This window comes from Ceratotherium simum, chromosome 17 (assembly GCF_057802395.1).
Source record: "Ceratotherium simum simum isolate JZ-2026a chromosome 17, ASM5780239v1, whole genome shotgun sequence".
NCBI lineage: Eukaryota > Metazoa > Chordata > Mammalia > Perissodactyla > Rhinocerotidae > Ceratotherium > Ceratotherium simum.
In genome coordinates this window covers 47,672,820-47,684,933 of record NC_141916.1, presented here as the reverse complement: position 1 = coordinate 47,684,933, position 12,114 = coordinate 47,672,820, and the positions used below count along the sequence as shown (strand labels likewise).

At 40.2% G+C, this 12,114-nt stretch overlaps 1 protein-coding gene across 1 annotated transcript in view; it reads right to left on the bottom strand.

Annotated features, from left to right (window-relative positions):
• DUSP16 (dual specificity phosphatase 16) overlaps window positions 1-9,842 on the bottom strand; it is a 95,885-nt gene extending 86,043 nt beyond the window's left edge. The window contains exon 1 of the mRNA XM_087442726.1: window positions 9,708-9,842. The gene's annotated coding sequence lies outside the window, so the exon portion shown is untranslated. The remainder of the gene's footprint in view (window positions 1-9,707) is intronic.
• Window positions 9,843-12,114: the final 2,272 nt, after the last annotated feature.

Here is a 12,114-nt window from a genome sequence, read left to right as displayed (position 1 = left end):
AAAAAAAAAAAAAAAAGGACCTGATCTAACAGCTCACTGAGCTGTTAAGGGGAAAGGCAGTATCACGGATGACCCCTAGGTTTCTGACTCCAGCAAATGGTTGGATAGTGGTGCTACTTACTATGGTGAGTGGAAAGATAAGAAGTTGAATTTTAAGGATGTTGAGTTCAAGGTGCCTATGGAACCTCAAGAGAAATAGACTGTTGCATTTATGGGTCTGAAGCTCAGAGGCCATGTCTGGGCAGGAGACAAAGATTTTGGATTCATTAGCCATATTTAGTTGCAGTCATGGCCAGTGGATGAGATCATGCAGAAAGAGTGAAAGAAAAAAGGTGTTGGGAATCAAGGGAATACTGATGTTTAAGGAAGAGGTAGCCCAAGAGAAGCTCATAGGGAGACTGAGAAGGAGAAACTATAAAAAAAGAAAGAAAAGCAGTGGACATGGCTGTTACAGAAAGCCAAGAAAAGAGACTTTCAAGCAAGGAAAGAGTGTGTTTCCAGTAAGTTAATGCTCTGAGAAGCCCCATAAGATAAGGTCTAAAAAGTCTTTCTTTGAATTAGCAATAAAGTGATCATGGAGAAGATGGTTTGACCAAAGACCATCTTGCACACGCAAGATTGTGGTGAACTGAAAACGGAATGAGAAGGAAGAAAATGGAAGCAGTAGAATAGAAACTACTCTTTCAAGAAGCTTAACTGTAAAGAGGAGAAAGAAATGATAATACCCAGCTACAGATATAGGACATTTAAACCCGACAAAGATCCTAATGACCTGATAACCAGACTGTTTGTTTATTTTGTTTTAATCAAATAATTCATAACAAACGTATTAGAAAAGTACCCTGAGAAAAGCGAATTTCTCTATTGCAATCTCAGGAAAGTGCAGATGGACTTCTGCTGTCTACAGCCCAAACTTTATTTTCAATATTATGTCTAACACACATTTGGGGTTTTTGTCAAGGTTGTTTTGACAAGTCTTTTAATAACTGTGAAATAAAATATTAAGAATAAAAGAATTATCATTGCTAACATCACATAAATTTATCTTCCAAAATGCTGAAAAATTCTTTTATAACCAGAAAAACAATGACGGTGGTAGTAAGGGAGGAAGTAAGTAAATAAAAAGCTAAAAAATATTTGTGAATTTTTATTCTTTTCATCTGACCCTGAAGGAAAAAAATTGGAATGAATAAAGTGATGTCCTTTGTTCACTGATATAAAGAACATGAAAAAAAAAAATGGTGTCTGTTTTTGAAGGCCAGAGATTTTAAAATAGTTTTTCTGCTTTCCAAGTATAGGTCTTAACATGCTCAGTTTTAAAACTTGCAGTGGTTTCCTGGGCTAACAATGACAACATTCAATAACAACATTCATGTTTATAAATGTAAACATTTACCTTCAAGAACAGTCTTTAACCAGTAACTGAACCTCTTGTTTGATGTTGGTTAAACAGCAAGATAGGATATTCTGACCAAATAGCAAAATACTGTTTTGATTCAAAGGTACTTTTTAAATTTATATAAAGTCAGTTTCTTAATGTATTGAAGAAAAAGGTCTAGTCCTCTTTGGGTCACTGAGTTTTAGGAATACCTCAAACCACTACTACAAAGAAACTAGAAATTAATGGAATTTGAAAATAAACTAATATTGCCGTGTTAAGTGAAATACACAACAATCAGCTCTTTTGTACGTGGTGAATACTGGGTTTTTAACTCTGACAGCACTAGGAAATCACACGTTAGAACTCAAACCCAAGTTTTCCCACAGGAGGTTTTGTTGAGAAGATAAACAGAAATACAAAATATAAGTAGTTCAAAATAATGTTTTAAGGGGCCAGCCCGGTGGTATAGTTAAGTTCGCGTGCTCTGCTTCAGCAGCCCGGAGTCTGTGGGTTCAGATCCCCGGCTCAGACCTACACACTGCTCATCAAGCCAGGCTGTGGTGGCGACCCACGTGCAAAATAGAGGATGGGCATGGATGTTAGCCCAGGGCAATCTTCCTCACCAAGAAAAAAAAATATTTTAAGCAATGCCGCTATCTTAGAATGCACTTCTGTGATGATGAGTCAAACTTACTTGGATATGTGCTACAAAAGTTGGAAAAAATGAGAGAGAGCTCACTGAGCTGGGGCAGGACAGTCAGCTAGCTGCAAACTCCAGCTGTGCCACATACTGGCTGTGTGACTTGAGGGATACTTAGTTTCCTCCTCTGTAAAATGAAGGTAATTAATACCAACGCTCCAGAGCTGTTGTGAGGTTCAAATGAATATTAAGTAAAGCCCTCAATACAGCACATAGCCCACATGGTAAACACTCACTACATACTGACTCCTTCCTTTTTAGGAAAGGCTGTATGTAGAACTGAGTTAGATCTTGGACAATTGATTGAATTGGGACATTAAAAGAGAATGGCAAAGCTCATTCCGGGAAGAGAAAACACACAACAGGGGAAAGGTGTTTAAAATAGTTTAACTGAAGCAGAACATTTGTATTGAATAGTGTATAATAAACCTAGAAAGCAGTTTGGGGCCAGGTTACATAGGGCCTTAGCCAAAGAATTTAGCTTTTATATTATAAGTAGCAAGGAATGATGGAAAATTTGGTTCCTTTTTAAAATTATGCTTTATTGGCCTTATTTTCTATTATAAAGCAACACATGTGCATTGCTGAAAGTCTGTATTAAAGAAAAGTATAAAGTGTAAAGAAGAAAATACAAATCACCTTATTTAGTGGTTTCTCTTGGGAGAAAGAAAATTTTTTTATTGTTATATCCTTTGGTGGTATTTTGATTCAATTTTTCTTTTACCATGTACATTTATTATTTTAATACAAATAATGAAATTTATAAATACATGGAAACACCAAGCACATTTACATAACTGGTTTTTTGTTGCTGTTTTTGTTGTTTTTTTTCTGAGGAAGATTGGCCCTGAGCTAACATCCGTTCCAATCTTCCTCTATTTTGTTTGTGGGTCGCTGCCACAGCATGGCTGCCCGACAAGTGGTGTAGGTCTGCACCCAGGAACTGAAACCAGGCTGCCGAAGCAGAGCGTGCTGAACTTAAGCACTAGGCCATGGAGCAGGCCCCCATAACTGTTTTTTTATGCAAAGGTTTGCCTCTAAAAATGGAATTGCATATTTGGGATGGTCAGATGACCAGTGAGAGCTCCCCAATGCTGGGACAAATGGAATTTGAGCTACACATTTATAGGGTACAATGTTTACTTATCTTTATTATGGAGTATCTTGTCTTATAATTTCAATCTATAGTTGTAATATTTTTTTCCTTTAAATTTTAGTATAATGAAGTTGTTTAATTTTTCAAAAAAATATTGCTACCATCACATTGTCCAAAGATAACCTCTGGGGACATTTGGGTGTAACTTCTCCAGTTTAAAGGGTTGAACTTGGAAATGGATGGGATAAAAGTGGGCTTTTAGGCCGCTTAGTCTGACCAAAGTGTATTAGGAACATCGAAGGAAGGGACATCGAAGGAAGGGGATCATAGAACAAGAGAGACCAGGTTGGGCTGTGGCAACAATTCAGGCATAAGTCAAAAAGGGCCAAGACTGATATAGTGGCAATGAACAGGGAAAGAAAGCAACAAATGCAAGAAATAGTACAGAGGGAGAATTGAGAAGACTTGGTGATTCATGAGCTATGGAGGGTGAAGGAGGTGAGTAATGAAAGATAATGCTAAGGTGTCACCTTTGGAAATTTACATAAGCTTCAATTTTGTCCTCTATAAAATGGGGTTAATAATTGTCCCTTCCTTGTAGGGTTGTTGGGAGGATTAAATGGATGACGTCTTAAACGCTTAGCACAATAACTGGAAGGTACTCTCCATAAGTGTTAGCTATTATTGTTTTTACAGCTGTTGAATCTAGATGACTAGGTTAATAATGAAATTCTTAAAAGAAACTGGAAAGTCAGGGTGGAGGTCTGATTGAGGTGGGGGAGGGGGGTTGAGCTATATTTTAGACATGTCAAATTTAGGTTTATGGTAGATAGTAAATTAAAACTGTTCAGCAAGAAGCCACTACAGGCCAGCAATGTTTTGGACAATAGGTACATTCTAGGAAGACTCCACATTCGTGAGAAGCAGACATATGGAGAGTGGATACGCACTGCAAAGTATTATCTGCACCTCTCTCCACAACCACCATTTATTCGTAGAAATTGCCCTAACTAATGAGCAATCTCCGCATGTGCTGACTTCCTGGCTGAGTGGCTCTCCAGGCAGGACAGATATCAAAGTAGTAAAGTGCCCAGGCATTGGAACCAACTCTTCCACTTACTATCGTCTGATTTCAGGAAAATTAACTCTCTAAGCTTTAGTTTTCTTGTTTACAACACGGAATAATAAAAATTTCCACCTCATAGCGTTGATGGGAGGATTAAATGAAACTGTTTAAGTGAAACCCTTGATAAAATATAAGATGTGATATAAATACCAAGCATGGCTATTAATCCTGTCTCTCCTGGAGGTTATGAGTTGTATTTATATTTCCTCTCCATCCCTTATGGTGCCAAACATGAGAAGCACTCTCTACTAATTGCTGATCACTTTGCCCCTTGACAGTGGTCTTCAGCCTCTCCCTGTGTCTCAGTCTCTTTGGGAACTTTGTTGCCCATGATGATGTGAAATCCCAGATGCCAGGCAGCATCTTTGGGGCAAGATGGTCTGTCAGCCTTTGTTTGGAGAGACACTCTCTATTAATTTTCTATTGCTGCTGTAAACAAATTACCACAAACTTAGCGGCTGAAAATAATACAAATTTATTATCTTACAGTTCTGGAATTCAGATGTCTAAAATGGGTCTCACTGGGCTAAAGTCAAGGTGTCAGCAAGGTGCATCCCTTCCAGATGCTCTAGGGGAAAATCCATTTCCTTGCCCTTTCCAGCTTCTAGAGGCTGCCTTGCATTCCTTGGCTCATGGCCCCTTCTTCCATCTTCAAAGCCAGCAACAGTGGGTTGAGTTCTCACATCGCCAACCCTCTCTCTGGTTCTCCTCTTCCCCTATTCAGGACCCTTGTGATTACACTGGACCCACCTGGAAAATCCAGACTAATCCCCCTTTGTTAAGGTCTGCTAATTAGCAACTTCAGTTCCCTTTGCAACTTTAATGCCTCTTTGCCGAGTAGCCTAACATTCAGAGGTTCTGAGGATTAGGACAAAGACTTTGAGGGACCATTATTCTGCTGACTACAGCTTCCACAAAGAAAACTTCAGGTTTGCCCCTGCCTTATCCTTCTGCATTGTAGGACCAAACTGCTTCATCAGATGATGAGCAGTCAATCACAGTTTGACAATTATAATAGTCACAATTAGGAAGTATTTCATGGTAAGATTTTTCTTCTGGTCTAATCTTGATTTTGCTCCATGCTTAAAGATATATTTGCAACCAAACACAATGAATATTAACTAACTAAAATTTTTAAAAGAAATAATGATCCCGGTAAATCTTCTCCAGCATGGGAAAGAAAAGTTTATCATCAAACATTAATTTTTATAAGTGATATAATGTTCATTTTATTTCTGAGACTAAGCCAACCCACAAGTCCACCATGGTCATTACCAATACGTCTCTTATTTCTTCAACAGAACCTCAACAGCATTGTTTTCATTTTAGCTCCATTGATGATTAATAGACAGCAGACTATGTCTTAAGAAAGACAGGTGAAAAATATCAGGTTGCAAGGCAGCATGTAAATATATCAGAGACTGGAATTTTTTTTAAGGGGTAAAAGGCCATCAGTACTATTTTAGGAGTACCAGGAGTTCAAATACTGTAGTTGGAAATGGGTAAAACCTCAGTATCTTTGAATTTCACTCTGAAATTCAGTATTCCTGTCTTTTAAGTTCTTTTATCTCTGAGGTATATAAATGTGCTCAAAATAAATTGATTCAAATCCCCAATGAAGGTAATTAAAAATTTTTTAATAGTTGATCCTAATTTTCTAGTGGGTAGGAGGCTAGCCTTAGTATGCGATGGAAAGAATATTTAACTTGAAAAACAGGAGAGGCTAGCACTAAATTGTTTTATGACTGTGGGCAGGACACTCAAAAGAAGGAAAGGAGAGAGAGCCTTATTGCCAACACTGTATTTACCTACATTATCTCACTTAATCCTCACACCAACCACCCCAGTTGGTAGGAAATTGAAGCTCTAAGATGTAAAGAGACTCCCACAATCGCACAGGTAAAAAAGAGGCAGCACTGGGATTAGAGTCCAACTCTACCTGACTCCAAAGCTTACACATCCTCTCTCCACCACCCTCAACTGCTCTTCCCTGAGCCCGAAGTTTCCTCATCCACACAATAAGGGTGTTGAGTCGCACAATCTCTGATGCCCCTAACATTTCTCACAATATGGCCTTTGCAGTTGGGAGGGGAAAGGGAAATCGGAAAGAGGTCCAGACACTGGGTAGAACATCTTTCTCTCCTAAGTGGGAAAGCACTGGGGCCATGTGTCCTACCTGTGCTGTCTTGACTCCCTGACCTGTGAAACGAGGCTGCTGCTGCTGCCAACACCACAAATGATGATGGTATTCTAAATGCCCACCACTTTAAAAAAGAAACAGGTTTTCTAATTCTCCTTTGTGAAGCCTATTTTTCTGAATTTACATTTCCAAAAACAAATCTGTCAACACTTGTTGTTGAGAATCTTATTGTGCCCAACACTGAGTTAAATTGTACTGAGAAGCTCCACAGGGGACAGCAAAGAAGTATAAGTGATAGTCTGTGTTCTCAGGGAACTTACAACTAGCTGGGGGGCCACAACTAACACACATAGCAATTTTTAGAAGACAGTGTATAATGCAGGACTGAAAGGTGTAGTCTGGACAATATGTACTACAGGAGTCCAGAGACAGGGGAGATCAATGTAGGCTGCACTACTCGGAGAAGGCTTCGTGAGAACTGGGGCAAAGACAAAGTTCTTTACCTTGCATTCTGGGCTAGTCTTTCTTGGCCTTCTCTGTAATTGTGAAATCCTAGTATGAACCTTTCACATAGTTCAAACGTTCTCAGTTTTGGAGGCTGCATTGGTGTCCTTCATATCACGTCATCCGAATGTCACTTCATCTTTATTGGCACATACGGGAGGGGTAAAACCCCAATGGTATGCAAACACCGTCATGGATACTTGCTTCAAGCCATGGGAAGTTTCATGCAAAACCAGTTTCTCAATAGGGCAAATGTTGTGTAAAGGTGTAAGCAGCTTGAGAAACTAGTTAAACGCAAAGCCTGTCACAGCAAGAACCAGATTTGAACGGGGACACTTTCCTGTCTGTGTCAGCTATGGTCTGCTTCCAGCCCCTCACCTGTGGAGACCCTATGCTTACGCATTTCTCCAACCCTTTGGCCCAGAGGCCACAGGACCTTGTCCCATGTAGCAGGAACCCCTTATCCTAAATCCTCCTCATCTGCCCATCCTCATGTGCCACTCTATTGATAAGAGACTCTAGGTCTGAAAAATTATTTCAGAATTCTGGATTCTTCCTGACCCTCAGACAAGTATGTATCCCTTTCTCCAAATTCCACCCTAAATATAATCTGGGAATACAATCCCAAGAGATAGTCTGAGTTGACAAGGTAGTCTAGTAGATTAAATATTCACTATATTTCCTGTGTATTCTGAAACAATGCGAGACTGAGGAATATTTTCTCAGCTAGTTGAAGACACAAAACGAATACACAGGAAATAGTATCTTAAGTGTACCTGATGCTAAATCAAGGGAAACTTGTTCAGAAAAGTGAGAAATTGGTAAGTATGGAAGTAATGAGGGAATGTTTCATGGAGGCAGGGTTTAGGATGGACCTTAAAGGATGGGAAGAATTTGGATAGGCAAATTTGGATAAGCAGGGAAGAGAAATTATGACGTTCTAGAAAAGAGAAATACCATAACCAAAGGCAAGAAAAGTGGAAGATGTATTCATGGAAAGCCAAGGCGGTCAGCCTGACGGGGGAAGGGTGGCATAAGAATGTGCATAGCAAGAATTAGTGGGAAATGAGATCATATGGATAAGGTGAATTCATCAACAAACTTAGCAAACATTTATTAAGTGCTGATTAGGTATCAAGCACTGTACTGGGTCTCTTACACGTAATAATAATAGCTTATACCTATTAAGAGCTTATACTGTGCCAGGCACTGTGTTAAGCACTTTACATATATTATCTCATTTAATCGTCACTACAGACCTATGAGGTATGCACTGTTGGTATCTCCATTTTACAGATGAAAAAGATGAAGCCCAGAGTGGTTAAGGAACTTGCTCCAGGTCACACAGTCACTGAGTGGAAAAGCCTGGATTTGAACCAAAGGAGTCAGCTCCAATGTGGGCTCTGAGCACAATACTAACCTGCCTCCATACCTATTATCTCATTAAATCCTTGTAAAATTCCCTATGACGTACGCATTATTATTTCCATTTTGCAAATGGGGACCCAAGGCTCCAAGAGTCAGTGAATTGCCCGAGGTGGTTCTGCTGAGTACAGAGCTGGGATTTGAAAGCAGGTCCACTAATTCCAAGTCCATTAAACTTTCCATTACAATACAGCTGCTTGGCTGAAGGATTGTCTAGAATGGGATCAAATTAGGGGAAACTTTAACAGCCTGATAAGTGCAAGAAGCCTATATGATAGGAATAGGGAAGAATTTAGGTTTTGAACAGACATGACTTGATTAATGAAGACAAGTCTAGGTCTGGCATCTGCCTGGCACAGAAAATTGAATCAAGGAAAGAGTGGACACAAGCACAAGATGATATTAGAGGTGGTAAGGACCTAGAACTGGGTATGGGAGGAGTGAGGGAAGGACAGAAACAATGATCAATATTTCAAGGAACATCTGATTATTCTTGGGAACGAATGGCTGAGGGCAATGAAAGGAGATTAAATCAAAGAGGACTTTGCTTCTTGTCTAAATGACTTAATGGACTATTGACAGTCCCTGAGAGGTTATAAGAGCAACTAGTTTGTGGGGAAAAATGAAGGTTGTTTTTGGACGTGTTGCAATCTATTTGGCAGAACAATGACTGGCACATTCCGGAGGAAATGACCAGTAGGCCGTTAGGGATGTGGAACTGGCACTCAGGTAGAAAGCAGACGCTGTCAGTCATATCTGAAACAAGCTACACAGGACCACTGAAGGGGCAGACAAGTCAGATCCCAGGGAAAATAGGTTTTTCACAGAATAAGCCAGAAGTCAGCAGACAACAAAAATATAGCATAACAAACGAAAGCAGGCTCAAGGGTAAGCCACAGGTCTGGGCAAGCTGGTAGGGCCAAGGCAGAGATAGAAATTAAAGGAACACAGCAGCAAATGAAATCTCACTCATATCAAGGAGAAATGACCACTGAATAATTTCCTGTCCAGTTTCTGGTATTTTGGGGTGTTCTCCTATTGCAGGAGCCAAACCCAGCATAACGGATGGGACCCTGCCGTCTGACCCTGCAGAACAATCAGGAACTTTTTAGCAGGGAGTACACAATCTACATCAGCATAGGGAGAAAACTGAAGTCATCAAAAAAGCCCTCTCCCCTGAATTGTACATTTAAAAATGGTCATAATGGTAACATTTATGTTATGTATATTGTCCCACAATAAAAAAAGGAAGGCCTCTCTCCTGAAAATATAAATGTCTATGGATCCCACAGAAATCTCCAAAAGCCTGTCTAATTTATCATCTCCTGGACTTACCCCTTTTTGTCCAAAATCTTGATTTTCTTGCCCAAGTTGGTGGCTGTGCTGCTGAGAGGATGAAGGTACTTATGAAGCCAGGGATGTGGTAGCTACCTGGCTCCCATGTCCCTTTCAATCTGGAAAGAGAATGGGTAGTTAATTGTAGTCAATTTGCAGTAGAAACTCCTCTTCTGGTCTTTCTGCTACCTCTGTCCTTTTTCCAGAATGTTGAGAACTCGATCCATTGGCCATAGCCCCACCCTCTGTGACCTCTCCTGCCTGACAGAATTAAGAAAATGAGACAGAGCAACTCAGCCAATACTTGGGAGGGACTTACCTGAGGCAGAGACTGGGGAGTCCGGTGATTTTAGTTCTTGCTTATTGCCCTCCGGACACTTCTTAAAGTTCCAGGGCCCTTCTAACTGGCTTCTTAGAGATCGTCTCCAAGCCTATATACAATTCCTTACCTGCTCAGTATATAACCTGGTCCTAGGTCAAGGGTCCTCCATAAACCAGGGCAGCCTAAAGGGACTCCTACACTCTTGGAAGTAGCTAGGTGGGGTTATTTTACGAGTGAGGAAACAGGGGCCCAGGGTTGTTGAGTGGTTTGCCCAAGGGCATGCACCTGGTTAATTGCAGAATGAGAAGGAGATGCAGGCCTTCTGCTCCACTCTCTAAATCTCTTTTAGCTAGAAAAAGAGATCCCAGATGAAATATTTGGAATTCTATTTTTATTAAATCTTTGCTTTCCCCATGACTGATCTCTTTTGCTGCCTTTATCTCAGAAGATGTTTAAAATGCCTGAAAGTGCCGGATTAGGGGTCCAGAAGAGAATGGGAGCAGCAGTGATGGAGGGGTGAAGCTCACTGGTTACCCACAAAACCGTCACAGACTGCCTCTTATGCTGTGGCTAAAACTCGGATCCATGCCCTGTCTCAGCCCTCGTACAGTGGAGCCTGGTAAGGGGGGGCCTGTTTGACTAGAGCTCTCTAGTCCTTTCTGTCGTTGCCCCAAGCTGACCTTGATCTCTCCCTCTGAAATCCTTGATTACCAATGTCAATAGGCAGCTAGTCAGCTTGGGAGGGGCCCTCCAAGGCTATGGCAAGATAGAAGAATGACAGTACAGCTCATCATAAACATATTTATCAGGCAAACTTCAGGAAAAACTGGTTGCTCAAGCTTGCCACCTCAAGAAAAATAGTTTTGTGTAAAGCTTGACATGGTGTGAAATAGATGTATGCAAGTTTATTACCACACTCATTTTGGGAGGCATCTGTGAGTCACTTCAGCATACAAAAAGATTCTTCTTTTTTTTTTAACCTGGAGGTATTCAAGCTATAAAGTTAACCAGAGAAATGGATTATCTGTTTTCATCAAGCATATATATCTTTTCTATGGTCATTCCCTGAAAATGTAGGAATTCAAGTTTAGAACTTTAAAGTCATAGAGTCATATACTCATGAAATAGTAGAGTTGTGTGGGACTTGGAAATCCTCTAATCCAGTCCCTAGTTTTGCAGATGAGGAAACTGAAGTTTCCCATTATTAGGGATATTGTACTTCTACTACGCAGCCCAAGATTACACTCATTTCTTTACAAGCCAAAATTGCACCGTTGGCTCCATGGAGCTGGTGGTTAACCTAAAACCCATGGTATTTCTCATATAAACCACTGCTCAGCTAGATTTTGCTGATCCCAGGTTTATACCATAAATTCCCTAAAATTTTGTTCAGGAGTTTACGTTTTCCCTTTCCATTCCATTTTGCTAGTTTTAACTCCATATTCCAGCCTATGATTTGAATTTTGGTTCTGCCTTAAGCTTTATAAGTGTGTTTGAGGAAGGAGAAGATCATTTGCTAATGTGCACTTTACAGTGTGCTTGCTATCTCATATTTAATAGCTAAATTGTTCTAAACAAAACTCTATAAAAAGCATTTAATTTGGAATTTCACCTAGCTTTTCAGATCCTCAAGGAAGGTGGATAACCTTTATTCCTTGATACATGAAGTTGTTCTAGAATGGGCCTTTTCTCCACAGGGCAGAAGAATATTCTCCTAGCCTGTCTCCTACCGGGAACTGGTGTGCCTGGGGTACCATGGTAAAAGGCCACCCACTAAACTCCAGAGTGGAGGAGTCTTTTTTATGTCCCTTTTGATGTGTCATTTAATATTTATGTTCCATTAGCCATGAAAGCTGGAGGAGTCAAGAAATTTAGGAGTGGGGAGGAAAGAAAGGAAGGATTTCCTAATCTCTTTTGTACTCAGAAGGATATCTGCTGTATGCAAAGGGAGAATTAACTTGAGTGAAATATTTGTGATCACTTTATATATTCTAAGTAACCAGAAACCTAAGAATTATCCCTGACTTCTTCCTCTCCTTCACTCCCCCCCATACTGAATAATGAGAATGGCTAACATTTATTAGG